Source organism: Rhinoderma darwinii, chromosome 4, assembly GCF_050947455.1.
Source record: "Rhinoderma darwinii isolate aRhiDar2 chromosome 4, aRhiDar2.hap1, whole genome shotgun sequence".
Taxonomy (NCBI): Eukaryota; Metazoa; Chordata; class Amphibia; order Anura; family Rhinodermatidae; genus Rhinoderma; species Rhinoderma darwinii.
The window spans coordinates 288339717-288361860 of NC_134690.1; the positions used below are offsets into that span (position 1 = coordinate 288339717).

Sequence of the window (22144 nt, forward strand, 5' to 3'; positions counted from 1 at the left end):
ATAATTTTTGAATGTTTAGGGCATGACCACACATGGCGGAATTCCTCCGCAACTGTCAGCATCGATGCCGCACAGAATCTGCGTTGCAGATTCTGCAGCGGATCTGCACAAAATGTGCAGTACATTGATGCGGACTAGCTGCTGCAGACTGCGGGAAAAGTGCTTCCCTTCTCCCTATCAGTGCAGGATAGAGAGAAGGGACAGCACTTTCCCTAGTGAAAGGAAACGATTTTCATACTTACCGGCCGTTGTCTTGGTGACGCGTCCCTCTTTCGCATCCAGCCCGACCTCCCTGGATGACGCGCCAGTCCATGTGACCGCTGCAGCCTGTGCTTTGCCTGTGATTGGCTGCAGCCGTCACTTACACTGAAACGTCATCCTGGGAGGCCGGACTGGAGACAGACGCAGGGAGTTCTCGGTAAGTATGAACTTATATGTTTTTTTACAGATACATGTATATTGGGATCGGTAGTCACTGTCCCGGGTGCAGAAACAGTTACTGCCGATCGCTTAACTCTTTCAGCACCCTGGACAGTGACTATTTACAGACGTCTCCTAGCAACGCTCCCGTCATTACGGGAGCCCCATTGACTTCCTCAGTCTGGCTGTAGACCTAGAAATACATAGGTCCAGCCAGAATGAAGAAATGTCAAGTTAAAAAAGCAAGACGTATCCGCAGCACACATGACATGTGCATGACAGCTGCGGACTTCATTGCGGAACTTTGAATCTCCATTGAAGTCAATGGAGAAATTCCGCCATGAGTCCGCCACTGCTCCGCAACAGACAGAGCATGCTGCGGACACCAAATTCCGCTCCGCAGCCTATGCTCCGCAGCGGAATTGTACGCATCGTGTAAACGAACACTGCTAATTTAAAGTGAAAGTCAATGGAGAAACGGCTCCGCTGCGGATTAACGCTGCGGAGTGTCCGCAGCGGAATTTAAGTGGAATTCCGCCATGTGTGAACCCGCCCTTAATTTATACAAGCGGTTCTGAGATTGTTTTCTCGTGACAGGTTTCTCATGACTTTACGTTAGTGGTAAAATTTGGTCAATACATTCAGTGTTTATTTGTGAAGAACACAAAAATTGAAAGAAAATGTGCAAAAATTATAATTTTTCTAAATTTAAATGTATCTTCTTGTAAGACAGATGGTTATACCGCACAAAATAGTTACTAGTTAACATATGTCTACTTTATGTTGGCATCATTATTTTAACATCCTTTTATTTTTCTCGGACGTTACAAGGCTTATAATTTTAGCAACAATTTCTCACATTTTCCCCCAAAAATTCAAAAGCCTATTTATTTAGGGACCAGTTTAGTTTTGAAGTGGCTTGAGGCGCATATATATTAGAATCCCACATAAAACACCCCATTTTAAAATCTGCACCCTCAAAGTATTCAAAACAGCATTTAGAAGGTATCTTAATCCTTTAGGCGTTTCACAGGCGGTTTAAAGCAAAGTACAAGTGAAATGTATCAATTAAATTTTTTTTTTGTTGCAGAAATTCAATTTAAAGAGGCTCTGTCACCACATTATACTGTAAGTGCCCTATCTCCTACATAATCTGATTGGCGCTGTAATGTAGATAACAGCAGTGGTTTTTATTTTGAAAAACGATCATTTTTGAGCAAGTTATGAGCTAGTTTAGATTTATGCTAATGAGTTTCTCAATGGACAGCTGGGCGTGTTTTTACTTTTTACCAACTGGGCGTTGTACAAAGGAGTGTATGAGGCTGGCCAATCAGTGACTAATCAGCGTCATACACTTCTCATTGTTCCAGCCCAGCATGATCCACAGCACAGTGAGATTGTGCAGTGTAAGAAGTAACATGCGGCAGGGGGATAAAATGTGTCGAGTACATCAGGGCAAATAAAAGAGTGTAAATTAAAAATAAAACTATGTATGATAAACTTGAAAACACATTTTCATACAGAGCCCTGGTTTGTCGGGACACGTGTCACATTAATATAGTGTGTCCTTCCTTATCCCCCTCTTTGAGCAGACTCTACACCTCTTTTGATTCTTTCCCTTCTTGACAGTTTGGGAACTTCTCCTGGAAAGTATTGCCCTGGTACTATGCGTGTTGCCTCGCTTCTAAAAGTAATGGTTGCCCCCCCTCCTTCCTGGTCCCTACAGATTAGGTTCTTCATAACAACCTCTTAAAATTGCAGGAATGTTCCCCTCTGGCCTGCACATCGATGTAACACGTATGCATTGTACAATGCCACCTGTATGATGTGCACAGCCAGCCTGTTATTCCGCATGGCGCTGCAGGGCTTTCAGGACTTGATCTGACAAGTCCACCGCTCCAATGTACCTATTGTAGTCCAGGATGCAGTCTGGTTTGGGGGTCTCTGTACTGGTACCTCGTACTGGTACATGGGTACTGGTGTGGCATCTCTCTTGTCCTTGTACTTGACACACAATATATTGCTGCTAGAATGTGTCCTGCTCTCACCCCTTCTGAGTGTTTGCCCAAGCAGAGTGTTAGGGAGGCCTCTCAGATTTCTTCTAACAGTGCCACATGCCACAGTACTTCTGGAAGCGAGGCACTTGAAGTGTGGAATGCTGATATAAAAATTATCCAGGTAGCAGCGGTAACCTTGGTCCAGCGATTAGTGAACCAAATCCCACATCATTTTGTCATTAACTCCCAGAAGCGGAGGGCATTCTGAGGACTGAATACTGGTGTCCTTCCCTTCATATATCCTAAATTTGTAAAAATATCATGATGTACTCTCTCACAGCTTATACATCATGCCATACCTTGCCCCCTTACTTGGCAGGTACTGGCGGAATTGAAGCCTCCCTTTAAATGTACAGATGTAGCCATTTTTAACTTGACTCTGAAAACTTACTGCAGCGTGATATCACACAACAAAAGCCATTGAAAAGTAATTGAAAAAGTCAAGATAAGAGATCTTGCCACTCTGTATTTACTGCATTAAAAGTTAAGATAGAGACGACTATATCTGTACTAGGGACTCATCAATAGAAATCCACTTTTCGTGGGTATATGCTTGGGTGAATCGGGCACTTAAATGGTCTAATAGGGGTCTCAGTTTATACAAACGGTCAAAATCTCGGAGTGGGCACTGCTCATAATCAGCATAATGTAAGAAGTGAAATTTTGCCTCATAAAGCATCCTGGACATGGCCATGCGGTACATCAGGGTGTGGTATAAGATGTACGTGCTCCAGTAGACCATAATGGATGGCTTTTTCAGGATCTCCATGTTCAAGAGCAGTTCCCAGAACTTTCCTAACCCTGCTGCATCTACAAGGGACCACCTGTGGTATTGGGCATAAAATGATGTGGGGTTCCTGATGACATACTGTTGGGCATATAAGCTTGTCTGGAACACCATAAGCTATATAAATCCATGCATGAAAAAGAACTTGAAAAAGTCCATCTCACTGAGCCCTGCCGTATTAAATTTTATCCCTGGGCTGCTCGTGTACTCAGGGATTTGGGGCTCGTAATAGTCTGGTGTGGTAGTCCAAATGGGGTCACTTCGCTCGGGGGTTTCAACTGCGTTGGGGTCACTTCTCTCGGAGGTTTCAACTGTGGCAGTGGTCCTAGGTTGTCTTCTCTTCATCGCTGGATCAGGAGGTTGACAAATAATCACCCTCCGGCGAGTCTGTGTCGGAGGCAAGAAATGAATATGCCTCTTCGGCAGTAAATGACTGTTGGGAAATGTTTACTGTGTTGTGTCATGCATAGGTAAATGTATACTGTATGTCAACTGTTATAAAGAAAAAAGTAGGTATTAGGTGTATACACAGCAAAAAAATATGAACCATGTGCAATTAGGTTATATAACTATTGAAAACTTGAAAAAAAAAATATATGTCCATGGACGCGGGCCGTCAGGCTCACTCACCTCTTGACGGCCGCAGCGATGGGCCTGCGACCGCTGGCCCCAGTCTCCTCCTCAGGAGACGCCAGCGCTCACTTCCGCTTACCTTGGCTGGGTCCCGTATGGTGCGCGCGCACGCTCGTGCCCGCTCTTAAAGGGCCAACGCGCACACCAGAGTTCAATGTAAAAATTAGCCCATGAGTACCCTATAAAAAGAGCCCAGCCCCTTCCTCCCAGGTTGTTGTCGTACCCTAAGTTTGTCTAAGCAAATGGTCTCCTAGTGTTTCCCAGTTCCCTCCCCGTTCCTGTACCTGTATCCCGTGCTACCTGATCAAGTGCCGTGCTGAGCTGTAGTCGTGCTGTGCTGTATTCCACGCCTGTCCTGCTAAACCACACCTGACGTCTGCCTGCTACCTAAGTCCCAGGCGAGCCTGTCATTGCTACTGTCCGAGCTGCCACAGGTACACTATGCGAACTATAGACTGTGACCTGCGCCCTGTTGGCCAGCTGCTATATCATCAAGGCGGTAAGGTCCAGTGGGTCCACGCACCCAACGTGACAATATACTTCTCTAACCAGCAGAAATAGGCTGCTACCTAAACTAACAATAAAAATATTTAGATTTTTTTTTTTTAGTTTTTATAGAACAAGTGGTCTTCTTTGACACTAAACCTAACTAGCCCGAGGGTTCCTGACACTATACCTAACATGTATGTATGTGAGTGCGTGAATGTATATGTACAGTGAAGGAAATAAGTATTTGATCCCTTGCTGATTTTGTAAGTTTGCCCACTGTCAAAGACATGAACAGTCTAGAATTTTTAGGCTAGGTTAATTTTACCAGTGAGAGATAGATTATATAAAAAAAAAAACAGAAAATCACATTGTCAAAATTATATATATTTATTTGCATTGTGCACAGAGAAATACGTATTTGATCCCTTTGGCTGTATGTTTCAGGTCATTGTCGTGCTGGAAGACCCAGCCACGAGCCATTTTTAATGTCCTGGTAGAGGGAAGGAGGTTGTCACTCAGGATTTGACGGTACAGAGTTCCATCCATTCTCCCATTGATGCGGTGAAGTAGTCCTGTGCCCTTAGCAGAGAAACACCCCCAAAACATAATGTTTCAACCTCCATGCTTGAAAGTGGGGACGGTGTTCTTTGGGTCATAGGCAGCATTTCTCTTCCTCCAAACACGGCGAGTAGAGTTAATGCCAAAGAGCTCAATTTTAGTCTCATCTGACCACAGCACCTTCTCCCAATCACTCTCAGAATCATCCAGATGTTCATTTGCAATCTTCAGACGGGCCTGTACATGTGCCTTCTTGAGCAGGGGGACCTTGCGGGCACTGCAGGATTTTAATCCATTACGGCGTAATGTGTTACCAATGGTTTTCTTGGTGACTGTGTTCCCCGCTGCCTTGAGATCATTAACAAGTTCCCCCCGTGTAGTTTTCGGCTGAGCTCTCACCTTCCTCAGGATAAAGGATACCCCACGAGGTGAGATTTTGCATGGAGCCCCAGATCGATGTCGATTGACAGTTATTTTGTATGTCTTCCATTTTCTTACTATTGCACCAACAGTTGTCTCCTTCTCACCCAGCGTCTTACTTATGGTTTTGTAGCCCATTCCAGCATTGTGCAGGTCTATGATCTTGTCCCTGACATCCTTAGGGTATGTTCACACGGCCTATTTACGGACGTAATTCGGGCGTTTTTGCCCCGAATTACGTCTGAAAATAGCGCCTCAATAGCGCTGACAAACATCTGCCCATTGAAAGCAATGGGCAGACGTTTGTCTGTTCACACGAGGCGTATATTTACGCGCCGCTGTCAAATGACGGCGCGTAAATAGACGCCCGCGTCAAAGAAGTGACCTGTCACTTCTTTGGCCGTAATTGGAGCCATTATTCATTGACTCCAATGAATAGCAGCGCTAATTACGGCCGTAATGGACGCGGCGTTCAAGCGCCTGCACATGCCGGTACGGCTGAAATTACGGGGATGTTTTCAGGCTGAAACATCCCCGTAATTTCAGCCGTAACGGACGCCCTCGTGTGAACATACCCTTAGAAAGCTCTTTGGTCTTGCCCATGTTGTAGAGGTTAGAGTCAGACTGATTAATTGAGTCTGTGGACAGGAGTCTTTTATACAGGTGACCATTTAAGACAGCTGTCTTTAATGCAGGCACCAAGTTGATTCGGAGCGTGTAACTGGTCTGGAGGAGGCTGAACTCTTAATGGTTGGTAGGGGATCAAATACTTATTTCTCTGTGCACAATGCAAATAAATATATATAATTTTGACTATGTGATTTTCTTTTTTTTTTTTATATATAATCTATCTCTCACTGGTAAAATTAACCTAGCCTAAAAATTCTAGACTGTTCATGTCTTTGACAGTGGGCAAACTTACAAAATCAGCAAGGGATCAAATACTTATTTCCTTCACTGTATATATGTGTGTTACAGTGTTTATTTGTGTTTTCTGTATGAAAGAATGTATTACACAAGCGTGTGCATGTTCATTGCCGTGAACCCCTTTTATACAATATTGTGAATGGCCCTGGCCACACTGATCATTATAGGCTGCGGCCGCCAGGGGCATACCTCCCAAACATCCCAGATTCAGTGGGACGGTCTCGGATTCCAGGCGGTGTCCCGCTGTCCTGGACGGCCGTGGTATATCCCAGTGTCATGCTGTATCAACTGTAACTGCGCTGAACCCGGGGAAGCCCTTGACGTCATTGTCCATATATGGACAGTGATGTCGGGCTTTCAACTAAGGAGGCCCTGGACAGAGCAACGCAAGTTTTCTGGCCAGGTATTCCTCTCTTGGGAAAGCGCTTGACGTCACTGTCCATATATATGCAGGGACGTCAGGGGCTTCCTCTATGAGCGGAATACCCAGCCAGAGCGTTGACAACTCTCTGGCCAGGGATTCCAGTTCTGAAGAACCCCCTTACATGTCTGTCCATATATGGATAGTGACGCCAGGAGCTCCTCCAGGAGCGGAATCCCTGGGCAGAGGGTCGGCCACACTCTGGCTGGGGATTCTGCTCTAGGAAGACCCCCTGTCCATATATCAACAGGGGCTCCCTCTAGGAGCGGAATAAACGGCCAGAACGTCGGCAACGCTCTCGCCGGGAATTACGCTCCAGGAGGAGCCCTTGACGTCACTGTCCATATATGGACAGAACTTCAGGGGCTTCCTCTCAGAGCGGAATCCCCGGCCAGAGCGTCAGCAACGCTCTGGCCGGGGATTCCGCTCCAGGAGGAGTGAATGGCATAGAAGGGAGCGGATAATTTCCCGCTCTGCTATAGTATTTAATTGTATCTGCATCCTGAGGACGCAGGTCGAATTGAATATGGCCGTTGCCGGGACATTCCCGGCACATTCGGGACTGTTGGCAACTATTCACTAAGGTGGTATTTCTTGGCGTACCCTGGTTTTCCACAGTATTGAAAAGCCTAGTCAACTACACTTTTCAATACAGGGGATCCCACAAAAAAGAGTGTTCTGCTCTTTGTATGCTTAAAGTGGCGCTGTGTCTGCGTAGTCCTCGATGAGTGCATTAGATCCTTTTGCTCAGCCGCTCTGTACATTGCTGACGCTCTGGCCGGGGATTCCACTTCTACAGAGAGCCTCTGTCAAGGAGTGGAAATCCCGGCCAGAGCATTGCAGATGCTCTGGCCGGGGATTTCGCTCCTAGAGGAGCCCCTGGCATTACTATCCATATATGGACAGTGACGTCAAGGGCTCTCTCCAGGAGCGGAATCCCCGGCCAGAGCGTCAGCAACGCCCATATATGGACAGTAATGTCAGGGGCTAATCCTGGAGTGGAATACCTGGCCAGAGCATTGCCGATGCTAAGGCCAGGGATCCCGCTCCTAGAGGAAGCCTCTGACATCACTGTCCATGCATGCACAGTGACGTCAGGGGCTCCTGCTGGCGTGGAATCCCCAGTCACAGCGTGGCCGATGCTCTGGCTGGGGATTCTGCTCCTAGAGGAAGCCCCAATGGCTCTATCTACAGGGGGGTAATGCTATCTATAAGGGGTGGCACTATCTTCAAGGGGGTGTGGCACTATCTACATGGGCACTGTGGCACTATATGGGCACTGTAGCACTATATGGACACTATCTACAGGGGACACTGTGGCGCTATCTACAAGGACACTGTGGCACTATGTGGGCACTGGCACCCTTAATGTGGGCACTATGTTGGCACAGTGGTAGTATGTGGGCACTGGCAAATCCATACTTTTTTTAACAGTCATGAAAAACAGGTGGCAAACGGATGACAAACAGCCATTTTTTTCACTGTTGTGCGAATGTAGTCCATCTATAAATTGCATTTATTTTTTGTTAGGCACTATTGGGCATTATACTGTACAGTGGCAGCTAAGGGGGTATTATACTTTATGGGGGCAGATAAGGGGGCATTATACTGTATTGGGCTGCTAAGGGTGCCTTATATTGTATGGGGGCATCTGTGTGGCCATTATACTGTGTGGGGGCACTATGCTGTATGTGGCAGTTATGAAGAATTATACTGTATGGGGGAATATGTTTGGGCATTATGCTGTATGGGGGAATCTGTGTGGGAATTATACTGTATGGGGGCATCTGTGTTGGCTTTTTACTGTATGGGTGCAGCTACGGGGGCGTTATACTGTGTAGGGGTAGCTATTTGGCATTATACTGTGTGGGGGCAGCTATAGGGGCATTTTACCATGTGGGGGTTCTAAGGGGGCATTATACTCTGGGGAGGAACTATGGGTGCAAGATATTGTGTGCGCTGAATCAGGTGTGTTTGGGCAGGTTAGAGGCGTTCTTTAAAAGGAAAAAAGGTGTCCCCTTTTGCGATACTTGAAAGTTGGGAGGTATGGCCATAGGTGTCTGGCAGGCCACACCGAGATGGGGGGGTCCCTTGTTTCCAGCCACCCAACACTTCAAATCCAGATACATTGCTGACCCCCACCTGACTCTTATTGCACCAACTCTGAGCTCTGCATGATGCCTAGATCGTCCATGTCTGTTTTCTGTGAGATCGTAGCTGCATATCCAGCTTATTGTCCCTGCTAGCTTTCTACCTCTCTCCTGGCTTTGTTGTCAGTGACTGATATTCCCTGTCCCTCCCTAATTTTACTTAATAGGTTAACAGTATAAAATAATATTAAATAAAAGAATATATACATATAGGCATTCAATATTTGGGATAAGGATAAGTGGATTGTTTAATATCCCAAAGATATTGTTGTTGCTTTTTGTTTTTTTTGTGAAAATCTATATTAGGCTCATTATATAAAAGGTGATAATTTTGGGCCATCTAACATATAACATTTTAGGCAGAAGTCGGGCTTTAGATATATATGTTAGCACTTATGAAATACTGTATACAAATCATTACTTAGGATACAAATAATTATTTAGCTATTTTACAGGTGCTAAAATAGTCCACTATAATGACCTATACATAATATAAAAAAATAATCCATTATAGCCCAATTAGTGATTTATTTATATAATGTGGGAATTCTGTAGCGGTAGCAAAATAAGTCCAAATTGCTGTCAGAGACGGTGACACAGAAGTTGGATTCAAACAGGTGGTTTTCCTTCTCTTTTATTTGAGGCATGATACTAAATAAAATGTACAGGCTTTACATTCAGGCAACAAAAAAAAGTAAACTCTGCTTGGCTTAGCGCTAACTAATCAAGTTTTCCCTCACTTTAGTGGCATACTACCAACCATCCGATACAAAACCAGAATCCGTGTATTACCTCACACAACATGCAAAAATCCAGCAGGAGGCTAGCAGACCTCAGTATTATTGTTTCTAGACAGAGGGACAGGTTCTGTCTTTTTCCACGTCGCCTCACCAAATGCAGGGAGTGCACAACTTTTAACCCATTCCCGCTGCAGCCACTTATGACCTTCCAGACAGAGCCTCATTTTTCTAATCTGACATGTGTCACTTTATGTGGTAATAACTTTGCAATGCTTTTACCTATCCGAGCAATTTTAAGACTGTTTTCCTGTAACATATTGTACTTTATGTCAGAGATAAAATTTGGTGGATATATTAATTTATTTGTGTAAAAAAAATAATCTAGAAAATTTGCAAAAATAAGATTTTTTTTTTACATTTAAATGTATCTGCTTGTAAGACAGACAGTTATACCACACAAAACAGTTACTAATTAACATTTCTCATAAATCTACTTTATGTTGGCATTGTTTTTTTATTTTTATTTTATTTTTATAGGATTCAACAAGGCTTATAAGTTTAGCAGAAATGTCTCACATTTTCAAGAAACTTTCAAAAGCCTATTTTGTAGCGACCAGTTCAGTTCTGAAGTGGAATTAAGGGGCCTATATTTTAGAAACTCCCATGAATCACTCCATTTTAAAAACTGCACCCCTCAAAGTATTAAAAACAGCATTTAGAAAGTTTCTTAACCCATTAAGCCTTTCACAGGAATTAAAGCAAAGTGAAGGTGATATTTCCAAATGTAATTGTTTTTGCAGAAATTCCATTTTAATCCATTTTTTCTCGTAATACAGAAGGTTTTACCATAGAAACACAAATCAATATTTATTGCCCAGATTATGCAATTTTTTAGAAATATCCCACAGGATTGAAAAGGCTATTTAGTGTCAAAACAAAGGAAACACACAAAAAATACCCCATTTTGGAAACTACACCAAAAGGAATTAATCTAGGGGTGTAGTGCGCATTTTCACCCCAGAGATGTTTCATTGATTTTATTCTAATTTGGACGTGAAAATTAAAAATTATTTTTTTTCCCCACATGCGACTAGATACATGCGACTTTTGTTCACATTTTTTGAATAATTCAGCAACTCTGGCATTGTTTTCTAGTTGTGTTTTTTTTACAGCGTTCACCACATATAAATAAATAACATAATATTTTTATAGTTCAGGCCATTACAGACGTGGCGATACCTAATATGTATGGTTTATTTATTTATTTTTTAATAATAAAGGAATTGCTAAGCGAAAAATGGTGATATTTTTTTTATTACTTAAAACGTTCATTTTTTTTCCACTTATTTTTAGTGCAATGCATTAGAACTGTCATTAGTTCACTGACAGCAAGCAGATTAGGCTCCACCTAATCCTGTTCTGTAATTGGCAGACCGGGAGGCCATTATTAGACCCCTGTTGCCATAGCAACAGTCGGCACCCCTGCAATCGCGTCGCTGGTTTGCTACAAACCACTTGATGCAGCGATCAAAAGTGATCGCTGCATCGAAGGGGTTAATGGCGGGGATTGGAGCTAGCGCCGGTCCCTGCCGTTACAGCAGTGTGTCAGCTATAACATACATATGACATCCGCCGCTGATGACGCAGGCTCAGCTTCTGAGCCCACGCCATCTTCCCATCGGTACCATATTTTTCCTTGGCCCTACCTCCGGGCGAGGCCTAGCAGGCTTCCGTATTCTGCAGACTGGAAGGTCAGTGTTAGGCCTACGGTTGCCATTGCTGCCTTTGGCACCCCGGCAATCGCGTCGCAGGGGTGCCGATTGGCTACAAATGCCTTAAATGCTTTCAACCGCTGCATTTAAGGGGTTAATGACGGGGATCAAAGTTAACTTCGGTGCCCGCTATTACAGCAGGTTATCAGCTGTATTATACAGCTGACACCCACGGCTGATGGCACAGACTCAGTTTCTGAGCCCATGCAATCCATTTGTTTTCGACAAATTGCGTGAAGCACTAGCTTTCCATGAAGTATACTTACGACAAATGTCAGCAAGGGGTTAAAGCTCAGTGATAAGCTGAATTGCGACACCTGAGTTGAGAAAAGAAAAACGTACTGGCCAGGAAGGGAATGATAGGCGCCACTTCCAACCTGCCTATCATTCCATAAAGATCCAGGCCTGAATTTGGAAATTACCAAAGTCCTTAGCAAACTACTCCTTGATAAGGCTACTAAGCTATTCTGGATTCCTTCTATCAGATACTTCCTGCAGCCCAGTACACATACGTACATAGGAATCTTGGGGAAATATAGCGAACCCCTACCACATTTCCTGTCAAAACAATCTATAATAGCCAAATTAGTTATTATATACCCTCTGATGGTATGGTCTGTTGGGGCAGTAATAAGGTGATCAAAAATGGAAGACCATTTATAGGTGGAGGAGTGCCATTGTTTGAAGAGGAATTGAGAAAAAGAACATTAGGTATTGCGATTATGTTGGACGAGTCACATCCATTACATAGTGGAAGCGCGGTGTAGTTGTTTTAGTCAACGTCTCTTACAGTTTTGGTGTAGTAAGAAGAGGTATAGATGTTCTTTTATGCCAACTGCAATAGCACTTTATAATAAGTCTGTGTTAATGGGGTAGTATTTATTTATTTTTATATGTTTTTTTAATGTATTTATGAATGTATTTGTGATTTGTCACATAAATGTTTTTCTATGTTTGACTATGTATTGTGAAATATTTGGAGATGAGAATAACCAAATAATTTCCCTGCAGGGATAAATACAGTTTTATCAGTTCTATCTATCTATCTATCTATCTATCTATCTATCTATCTATCTATCTATCTATCTATCTATCTATCTATCTATCTATCTAATCTATCTATCTATCTATCTATCTATCTATCTATCTATCTATCTATCTCATATCTATCTATCTATCTATCTATCTATCTATCTATCTATCTATCTATCTATCTATCTATCTATCTATCTATCTATCTATCTATCTCATATCTAACTATCTCATATCTATCTATCTCATATCTATCTATCTATCTATCTATCTATCTATCTATCTATCTATCTATCTATCTATCTATCTATCTATCTATCTATCTATCTATCTATCTATCTATCTCATATCTATCTATCTATCTATCTATCTATCTATCTATCTATCTATCTATCTATCTATCTATCTATCTATCTATCTATCTATCTATCTCATATCTAACTATCTCATATCTATCTATCTCATATCTATCTATCTATCTCATATCTATCTATCTCATATCTATCTATCTCATATCTATCTATCTCATATCTATCTATCTATCTATCTATCTATCTATCTATCTATCTATCTATCTATCTATCTATCTATCTATCTATCTATCTATCTATCATCTATCTATCTATCTATCTATCTATCTATCTATCTATCTATCTATCTATCTATCTATCTATCTATCTATCTATCTATCTATCTATCTATCTATCTCATATCTATCTATCTATCTCATATCTATCTGTCTGTCTGTCTGTCTATCTATCTATCCAATTCAGTACCTATTTATACTAGTTTGTACTTCCCAAATACTTCAAAACTCTGTATTTTAACTTTTCTTGGGGCGGAAGGAGTAACACCATGAATTGGCATGTAAAAGTGTTGCTCATTATAGATACGGCAAGTGGCCCAAGTTTTGTGAACAGACCAGGGCCTATGGTACACTTAATCTGCCGCTGTAGAAATGTTTGGAAAAAGTGGCCAGGGATTCAGAGTCGTGCTGAGCGCAAATCATTTATCAACATTTTCCATTACTTTTTTACTTCAATTTTGTAATGATGTTGTATTTGTTATTTCTGTCATCTTCTCTAATTTTTTTAATCACAAAGATATCATAAAACATAATATATTATTGTGTCCGCTATTGTCTTCTGTTTATTTTGATACACTGTATTAGATGGCTTACTTAAGGAAATTGTGTAAGAGCTGGGGCTTCTGACGCTTTCCGGGAGATTATTAGTTTGTTTTTTTAGTTATATATTGGTATTTTGTTTAATTTATTATTATTTGTTTTACATTGACTTTTTTATTACAACTCATGTCACCCATGAAGTTAGAAAAAACCGTTAGAAGTAATTGTCAAGATAAATTGAGGCAGTGGCACTGATGCAATTTTTGCAGGCAAATTTTAATTTTATTTGGTAAAATCACACTAAAATGTAACAGAAAATGAACAATTACAATTATATTAATGCTCTTCCATAGAAACATATTTATATTACGTATGGGTCTTCATTACAGGCAATTATTTTTTTAAATGGATCACAAGATTTGTTTTAAATAAGTGCAAGATAAACCTGTCTACATTTTACTAGGATATTCTTTAAATTAGTACCATCAGATATTTGAGGTATTACCATGCTCTTTATAAACATGAACACTTTAAGTTCATGTTTTAAGAATGAAAATGTCTTTATAGCAGCCTGACTGTGGTATTTAATGGTAGCTTGGATGTCAAGCCACAGCTCTTAGCTGACCATCAGGATATCATTAGGAAAGGTCGTAAATTGAATATTTTTAGAATGTTATGTATTACTGTAATTTGTTTTTTATTCGTGAATGTCAAAATAAACCACAAAGGTAGGAGAAAGCCTGTTCCTGTCAGCGGCTGCCACATCGTAAACTCCAAGGAAAGGTAGAAGCAACTTGTTTTTATAGAAACAAATCAAAGCAAGGGATTGAAGCGCTGTATGAATGACTATGCATAGAGCCAAGCTCAGAAATGGTGAAAAGGAGATGATGTGAAAATTTAACATTTCTACCACCACAAATCAAAGTTTATAAGAAAGAGATCAACTTTAAATAACAACCTCAACACATTCCTACTGATAGTCACCTGGTCCAAAATTCCAAAAGAAACAGTGAATGCCAGTACCACTGGGCAATTCCCCAGCAAAAGATGGGAATGATGGCAATTATGGGCTTCAGCAATATTGTCTTTTCTGGGTTTTTTATTAGTTAAAGTACATGGCTCTAGGTGAGGGGACAGAGTGTTTCCCTAGAACACACCACAGTACTCAGGTACAAACTAAGTTCCTCCCTGGCTCTTATATTTTCCTTAGTTCTTACTGGTTTGGGAAAAAAAAGAACATAAACTTCTGAGGTATTAGAATCTCCTGTTATCCGTTTCTGCATGGGTGGCTATGCTGGTGTTACTAGGTTTGAAATTCATGTCACTTCCTTCTCTTTCTTGTTTCCTTCATTGAGATGATAGACGTACCATATCTATCTCTTATCAAAGATAGCTGCAATCCAAGCCACAGTGACAATTATATTTACCAAACGTATGCAAGAATAAATATTGTCCACCTGAGACCGACTTCCTTTTTTATCTAAAAACCGCTCCACATGTGAGAAGGTGTAACATTTAATCTGTAGTAATTCTTCATACTTGTAACCAGTAACTTGTTAAAGCAATGCCCTAATACACTCTGAAGAACATGAATGTTAAATTGTCCTCCCTCTTTGACCACATACGCTGCCAGTTTTTGGGAGTCTGCTTTAGCAGTTCATTAGCCAACTCAGGTGAGAAATGAAACCAGCAGTCCATAAGGCAGCCACAGGAATCTAAAAAAAAGAGGTCTGTAAAATCATTCTGCTCTGTTTATTAAAGGGGTTGTCCGAGATTTAATGACTTTGTGTTAATGCTTGTAATTTATAAATGTAAATACATTTGTAATATACTTACATTTTCCAAAGTGGATCTGGAAATGGGGCCACTTTGGAAAATGTAAGTATATTACAAATGTATTTGCACTTAGAAATTACAAGCATTAACACAAAGTCATTAAATCTCGGATAACCCCTTTAAGGCTGAGACTACATTCAGACTGTTGTCATGTGACAGCTGCAGTCCATAGGAATACTCTGATCGTACCGTTTTATGTAACTGCAACTGCCATCTCCAATCACATCCCATTTTAATGCGACTGCCAAACAAACATGATCACTTTCTATGTAAAAAAAAAAAAAGAAGATACAGTGAGTGGAAAAAGTCCTTCATAGATGAGACTTGTATTGCACAACTCCACTACAAGTACAAAAGCCTATGTGCAGCCCCAGCCTAATCCGATATTTTTTTCTAATTACAGTGCATAGGAGCTTTGCTTTAACTTAAGGACACTGCCGATTTTGGCCTTGAGAAAAGGACCATTTTTAAATATTCTCTTCTTTGCATTCCGGCGCTCTCTTTGTTTTTTTTTGTGGGACAAATTGTACTTTATGTGGGTGCCATTTTTTGGTACATTTACATTATCATTTAATTATATAAAGTTTTATTTTGGCAAAATTACAGAAAAAAAGCAGTACTGCTGCAGTTTTAATTTACTTTTTTTTAACAGAATTACGCTATAAATTTGTTGTGCTGGTTGTTATGGTCGGGACGATACCAAACATGGGTATATTATTTTATGTTTTGGGTCTTATTTCTAATAACGTTTATTTATTGTAAAACCTTTGTATTTGTTCATATTATATTTACTGGAATACTGATTTTTTAATTTAACATTATTGTTTTTTATTATTAATTTTGCTTTTACTTTTAATCCCATAGGAGATTTTTAATTTAGATTTTTATCTTTAATGTACTGGCATATATTTATATGCCAGTACATTAGCCTATGTACTGATAGTATGCAGGCAGTTGTTAGGACATACCCAAGTATGCCCTAACAACAGGAAATATGGCCAGACAGACCTGGGGTCCTTCAATGGACTTTGGGATATCTGTCCATGCAAGGCACCTCCCTCGATTGCATCACAGGGATTCCCTATGATGCGATCAAAAGGGGTTCCCCATCTCATTTTCCTTATATATATATATAAGCAGAAATATGATACCTTAAATGTGGTCTGAGAAGATGGCTTTTTCTTGTGTATTCAAAATGTATTCTTTTTGTTTTCTGTTCACCAAGGCAAATAGTAATCTATGGAGACAAAAAGTGGAATGATACATTATAAAGAATCTCTCTGCTGCATTGTAACAACCTTAAATACTAATGAGACAGAATTCCAGACAAGCTAAAATACCCAAGTTCTTACAACCGGTGCGATGTTCCTGTTTAAAAGTAATTACAGTATTCTTTGAATAATATTCCTAATGTCAGATGAGAAATAGTGTCAAAGTTCAACAATATAATTTCAAGAAATGATCTGAATACTTTTTTTTAGGTTTAATTCCCCAATGGGAGTAAGCAAAACACTGTACAACTGGTATAGATTAAATTGTAAGAATTTCAATGTTTAACACCTAGTATAACAAGATAAAATTATTTGACTTTTTATTTCAAGTTTATAATGTTTATTTTAAATGTTAATTTCTAACATCAATCATTCTCATTACTAGGGCACTCACCAATCTTCACCATATATTACCACCAATGTTAAAATGTGACTAAAATGTCAATGGCCCTGGGCACTTTGACTGCCGATTGCCACTGTTAGTGAAGATTCACCAGGATGAATTACAGGGAGTTGGTGGGGGGAATGTTACATATATGACATACAGGAGACCTTGAAAATAACATTTTGATGACCAGCAAAAGCAAGAACTGCTCTAAGGTTCCTCCACCTAATACTAGATTTGCAATATATTCTGTCACGTTTAAGAATTTTCATGAGACAACATCTCTGGCCCTTTTTTCTCCTTCAGTTCCCCAAAATAATAATATCCGGCCTCCGGAATGGTAATTCCAGCTATTCGAAGGCCTGCTCAAAAATGCCAAGCTGGAAGTAAGACAATGTTTTAAGGGTTGGTCCCAACCTATAATACTTAACATATGTCTCCACAATATTACTTATCGAAAATGAAAACAAGCATGCATTGCTAATGTTTCACTAACCAGTACATGTAAACAGTGCTCAAAAATCAGCATTTTAACGTATAAGAAAACATATTCTTTGGCTGTAAACCCGTAATCCCTTTGAAATCACAACACTTTCCAGGAAACTCATCTGGATTCAGTCTATGCAGGACATTTCAGAAGTTTGGAATTATTACGAGGGATTCGTTTTTGTCTTTACAATCCCAAAATACCTGGGAGATTCCTCCATTTTTGTGCACTTTAGCTCTCCCTAGGCGGTCTGTAGAGTTCAAAGAAAAAGGAAAACAGCCCTTATTTACATTTCAAATGTCCTGCTCTCAGTCTTTTCCAATCTTATCTAGAGAATGTGCAGATTTCTAGCAAGTTGCAGCAGAGGAGCCAAGTTTTGTAATCCATCCATTTTAGCAGCTGGCAAGAAAGCTAGAACATGGCTTGTTTTTCCTGGTAATAATTGTTTTCCTTTGTTAATAGCAAAATGTTTTTTTCTTTACATGCTGTTAAAGCTTGCTTCATATATGAGGGAGTTTCAGGAGTTCTATTATGCAATATTGTAGAATTGATATTTTCCTTTACATGTTGACCTCACTGTAAGACTTAGGCTCTGTTCCGACCTTGTTTCATGTTTATGTGCATCATAAATGCTCCCGACATAAAAGCTGTACATATAACCACGACAAATACAAGTCTATGACAGTGGCATAAATTGCCCATTGACTCACATTGTAAAAAACAAAAACAAAAGCATACATCGAGCAGAACACTCTTTTTTGTGAGATCCCCTATATTGAAATGCGTAGTTGACTAGAGCGGAATCCCCGGTCAGAGCATTGCCGACGCTCTGGTCGGGGATTCCCCTCCTAGAGGGAAGCCACTGATGATTCTGTCCATATATGGACAGTGACGTCAAGGGCTCCTCCTGGAGCAGAATACCTGGCCAGAGTGTTGCCGACGCTCAGGCAGGGTATTCTGCTCCTAGAGGGAGCCCCTGTTGCTATATGGACAGTGACGTTAGGGGCTTCCCCTGGAGTGGAATCCCCAGCCACATCATTGCCTACGCTCTGGCCGGGGATTCTGCTCCTAGAGGGAGCCCCTGACGTCCCTGTCCATATGTGGACAGGGACGTCAGGGGCTCCTCCTGGAGTGGAATCCCCAGCCAGAGTGTTGCTGACCCTCTGCCCGGGCATTCCGCTCCTGGAGGAGCTCCTGGCGTCACTATCCATATATGGACAGACATGTAAGGGGGTTCTTCAGAACTGGAATCCCTGGCCAGAGAGTTGTCAACGCTCTGGCTGGGTATTCCGCTCATAGAGGGAGCCCCTGACGTCCCTGCATATATATGGACAGTGACGTCAAGCGCTTTCCCAAGAGAGGAATCCCTGGCCAGAAAACTTGCGTTGCTCTGTCCAGGGCCTCCTTAGTTGAAAGCCCGACATCACTGTCCATATATGGACAATGACGTCAAGGGCTTCCCCGGGTTCAGCGCAGTTACAGTTGATACAGCATGACACTGGGATATACCACGGCCGTCCAGGACAGCGGGAAACCGCCTCGAATCCGAGACCGTCCCACTGAATCTGGGATGTTTGGGAGGTATGCCCCTTGCGGCCGCAGCCTATAATGATCAGTGTGGCCAGGGCCATTCACAATATTGTATAAAAGGGGTTCACGGCAATGAACATGCACACGCTTGTGTAATACATTCTTTCATACAGAAAACACAAATAAACACTGTAACACACATATATACAGTGAAGGAAATAAGTATTTGATCCCTTGCTGATTTTGTAAGTTTGCCCACCGGCCAGAGAGTTGCCAATGCTCTGGCTGGGTATTCCACTCCTATAGGGAGCCCCTGACGTCCCTGTCCATATATGGACTAGAGCCTTGGCAACATTCTAACCGGGGATTCTGCTCCAGGAGGAGCCCCTGATGTCACTGTCCATATATGGACTGTGACGTCAGGGGATCCTCCTGGAGCGGAATCCCCGGCCAGAGCGTTGCCGACGCTCTGGCTGGATATTCCGCTCCTAGAGGGAGCCCCTGAGGGAGCCTCAGAAGCAAAGGAGAACCATTGGATTTTGGGGGCCTTCTTTTTATTAGAATATATTTTAGACACCATGTCTAGTTTGAAGAGGTCTTGTGGGGCCAAAACAGTGGAAACACTCCCAAAAAGACACAATTTGGCAAACTACACCCCTCTAGGAATTTATCACGGGGTAAAGTAGGCATTTTGACCCCACGTTTTTTTTTTTTTTTGCTAAATTTAGTGGAATGAGGCCGTGAAAATGGAAATCTAATTTTTTTCCAATAAAACCTAGAAATTTTCAATTTTTACAAGGCATAAAGGATAAAAAATACCCCAACATTTGAAAAGTAACTTCTCCAGATTACGGCAATACACCATATGTGGTAATAAACTGCTGTTTGTACACACGGCAGAGCCGAGAAGGGAAGGAGCGCCATTTGTCTTTTGGAGCTCAAGTTTTGATGCAATGGTTTTCGGGTGTCATGTCGCAATTACAATGTTCCTGTTGGACCAAAACAGTGGAAAACCCCCAAAAGTGACCCTATTTGGGAAACTACACCTCTCAAGGAGTTTATCGAGGGCTATAGTAAGCATTTTAATCCCACAGCTTTTTTGCTGACTTTAGTGGAATTAGGTCATGAAAATCTACGGTTTTTCAAATAAAATGTAGTTTTAGCTCAGATTTTTCCATTTTCACAATATATAAAGAAGAAAAAGCACACCAAAATTTGTAAAGCAACCTCTTCTGAGCACAGCAGTATCCCATATGTGGCAATAAACTGCTGTTTGGACCCACAGCACGGTTTTGAAGGGAAAACTTGCTGGAATGCTTTGCAGATCCATGTCACATTTGCAAAGCCCCTGCATGACCAAATCAGTGGGAACCCCCAAAAGTGAACCCATTTGGGAAATGACACCCCTAAAAGAATTTATCGAGAAGTATAGTGAGCACTTTAACCCCACAGGCTTATTGCCGAATTAGTGGAATTAGGCCATCAAATTGAAAAGCTAATTTTTGTTCCGATTAAAATGTGGACATTTAAAATTTTTACAAGGAATAAAAGAAAATTAGCACCCCCACATTTGAAAAGCAACTTCTCCCGATTACGGCAACACCCCATAAGTGGTTATAAACTGTTGTTTGGACACACTGCAGGCCTCAAAAGGGAAGAGACACAATTTGGAGCTCAAATTTAGCTGGAATGGTTTTCGGATGCCATGTCACATTTCAAAAGCCCCTGCGGGGCCAAAACATTCGGGGCCCCCAAAAAGTGACCCCATTTGGGAAACTACACACCTTAAGGAATCTAGTGGTATAGTAAGAGGTTAGTATAAAGACCCCACAGGTCTTTTGCAGAATTTATTGGAATTAGGCTGTAAAATTAATATCAACATTTTTTCCACTAAAAAGGTTGAATTCACAAGTGATAAAGGGAAACAAGCCACTCAACATTTGTAAAGCCCTTTCTCCCAGGTTTGGCAATACCCCATATGTGGTCATAATCTACTATTTGGACATACAGCAAGGCTCTAAAGTGAAGATTTTACAAAATTAGTTTTCTGACACCATGTTGCATTGAGCTAAGGTACCATTACATTTGAAAGCCCCAAAAATGTACCTCATTTTGGAAACGATATCCCTGAAGAAATTAATCTATAGGTATTGTGAGCATTTTGACCCCATAAGTGTTTTGCAAAAATTAGTGCACAGTAGATGTTGCAGATTGAAAAGTGAAATTTTTCCACTGATATGCCATTTCAGTGACCAATATGTTGTGCCCAGCTTGTGCCACTAGAGGCACACACCCCATAAATTGTTAAGCTAGTTCTCCAGAATACAGTAATACCCCATATGTGGTCATAAACTGCTGTTTAGGCACACTGGCAGGCTGTAACGGACCACCATTTGGCTTCTGGAGCGCAGATTTTGCTTGGTAGTAGTTTTGTTTGGGGTTTTACCGGTATTTCAGTTTATAATGTGGGGGCATATGTAATCTGTGCAGAGTACTTCAGGGTATATGTAAGCTGTGCGGAGTACATCAGGGTATATGTATGCTGTGATCAGTACATCAGGGTATATGTAAGCTGGGCGGAGTACATCAGGGTATATGTAAGCTGTGCGGAGTACATCAGGGTATATGTAAACTGTGCGGATTACATCAGGGTATATGTAAGCTGTGCGAAGTAAATCAGGGTATATGTAATATGTGCGGGTACATCAGGGTATATGTAATATGTGCGGAGTACATCAGGGTATATGTAAGCTGGGCGGAGTACATCAGGGTATATGTAAGCTGTGATCAGTACATCAGGGTATATGTAAGCTGGGCGGAGTACATCAGGGTATATGTAAGCTGTGCGGAGTACATCAGGGTATATGTATGCTGTGATCAGTACATCAGGGTATATGTAAGCTGGGCGGAGTACATCAGGGTATATGTAAGCTGTGCGGAGTACATCAGGGTATATGTAAACTGTGCGGATTACATCAGGGTATATGTAAGCTGTGCGGAGTAAATCAGGGTATATGTAATATGTGCGGGTACATCAGGGTATATGTAATATGTGCGGAGCACATCAGGGTATATGTAAGCTGGGCGGAGTACATCAGGGTAT

At 41.3% G+C, this 22144-nt stretch overlaps 1 protein-coding gene across 3 annotated transcripts in view; it reads right to left on the reverse strand.

Moving 5' to 3' along the window:
* The window catches only part of HIVEP2 (HIVEP zinc finger 2), a 407742-nt gene that overhangs the window by 110320 nt on the left and 275278 nt on the right, over positions 1-22144 (reverse strand). For all 3 annotated transcript variants that reach the window (XM_075862585.1, XM_075862584.1, XM_075862586.1), the window contains one exon: positions 16520-16605. The gene's annotated coding sequence lies outside the window, so the exon portion shown is untranslated. The remainder of the gene's footprint in view (positions 1-16519; positions 16606-22144) is intronic.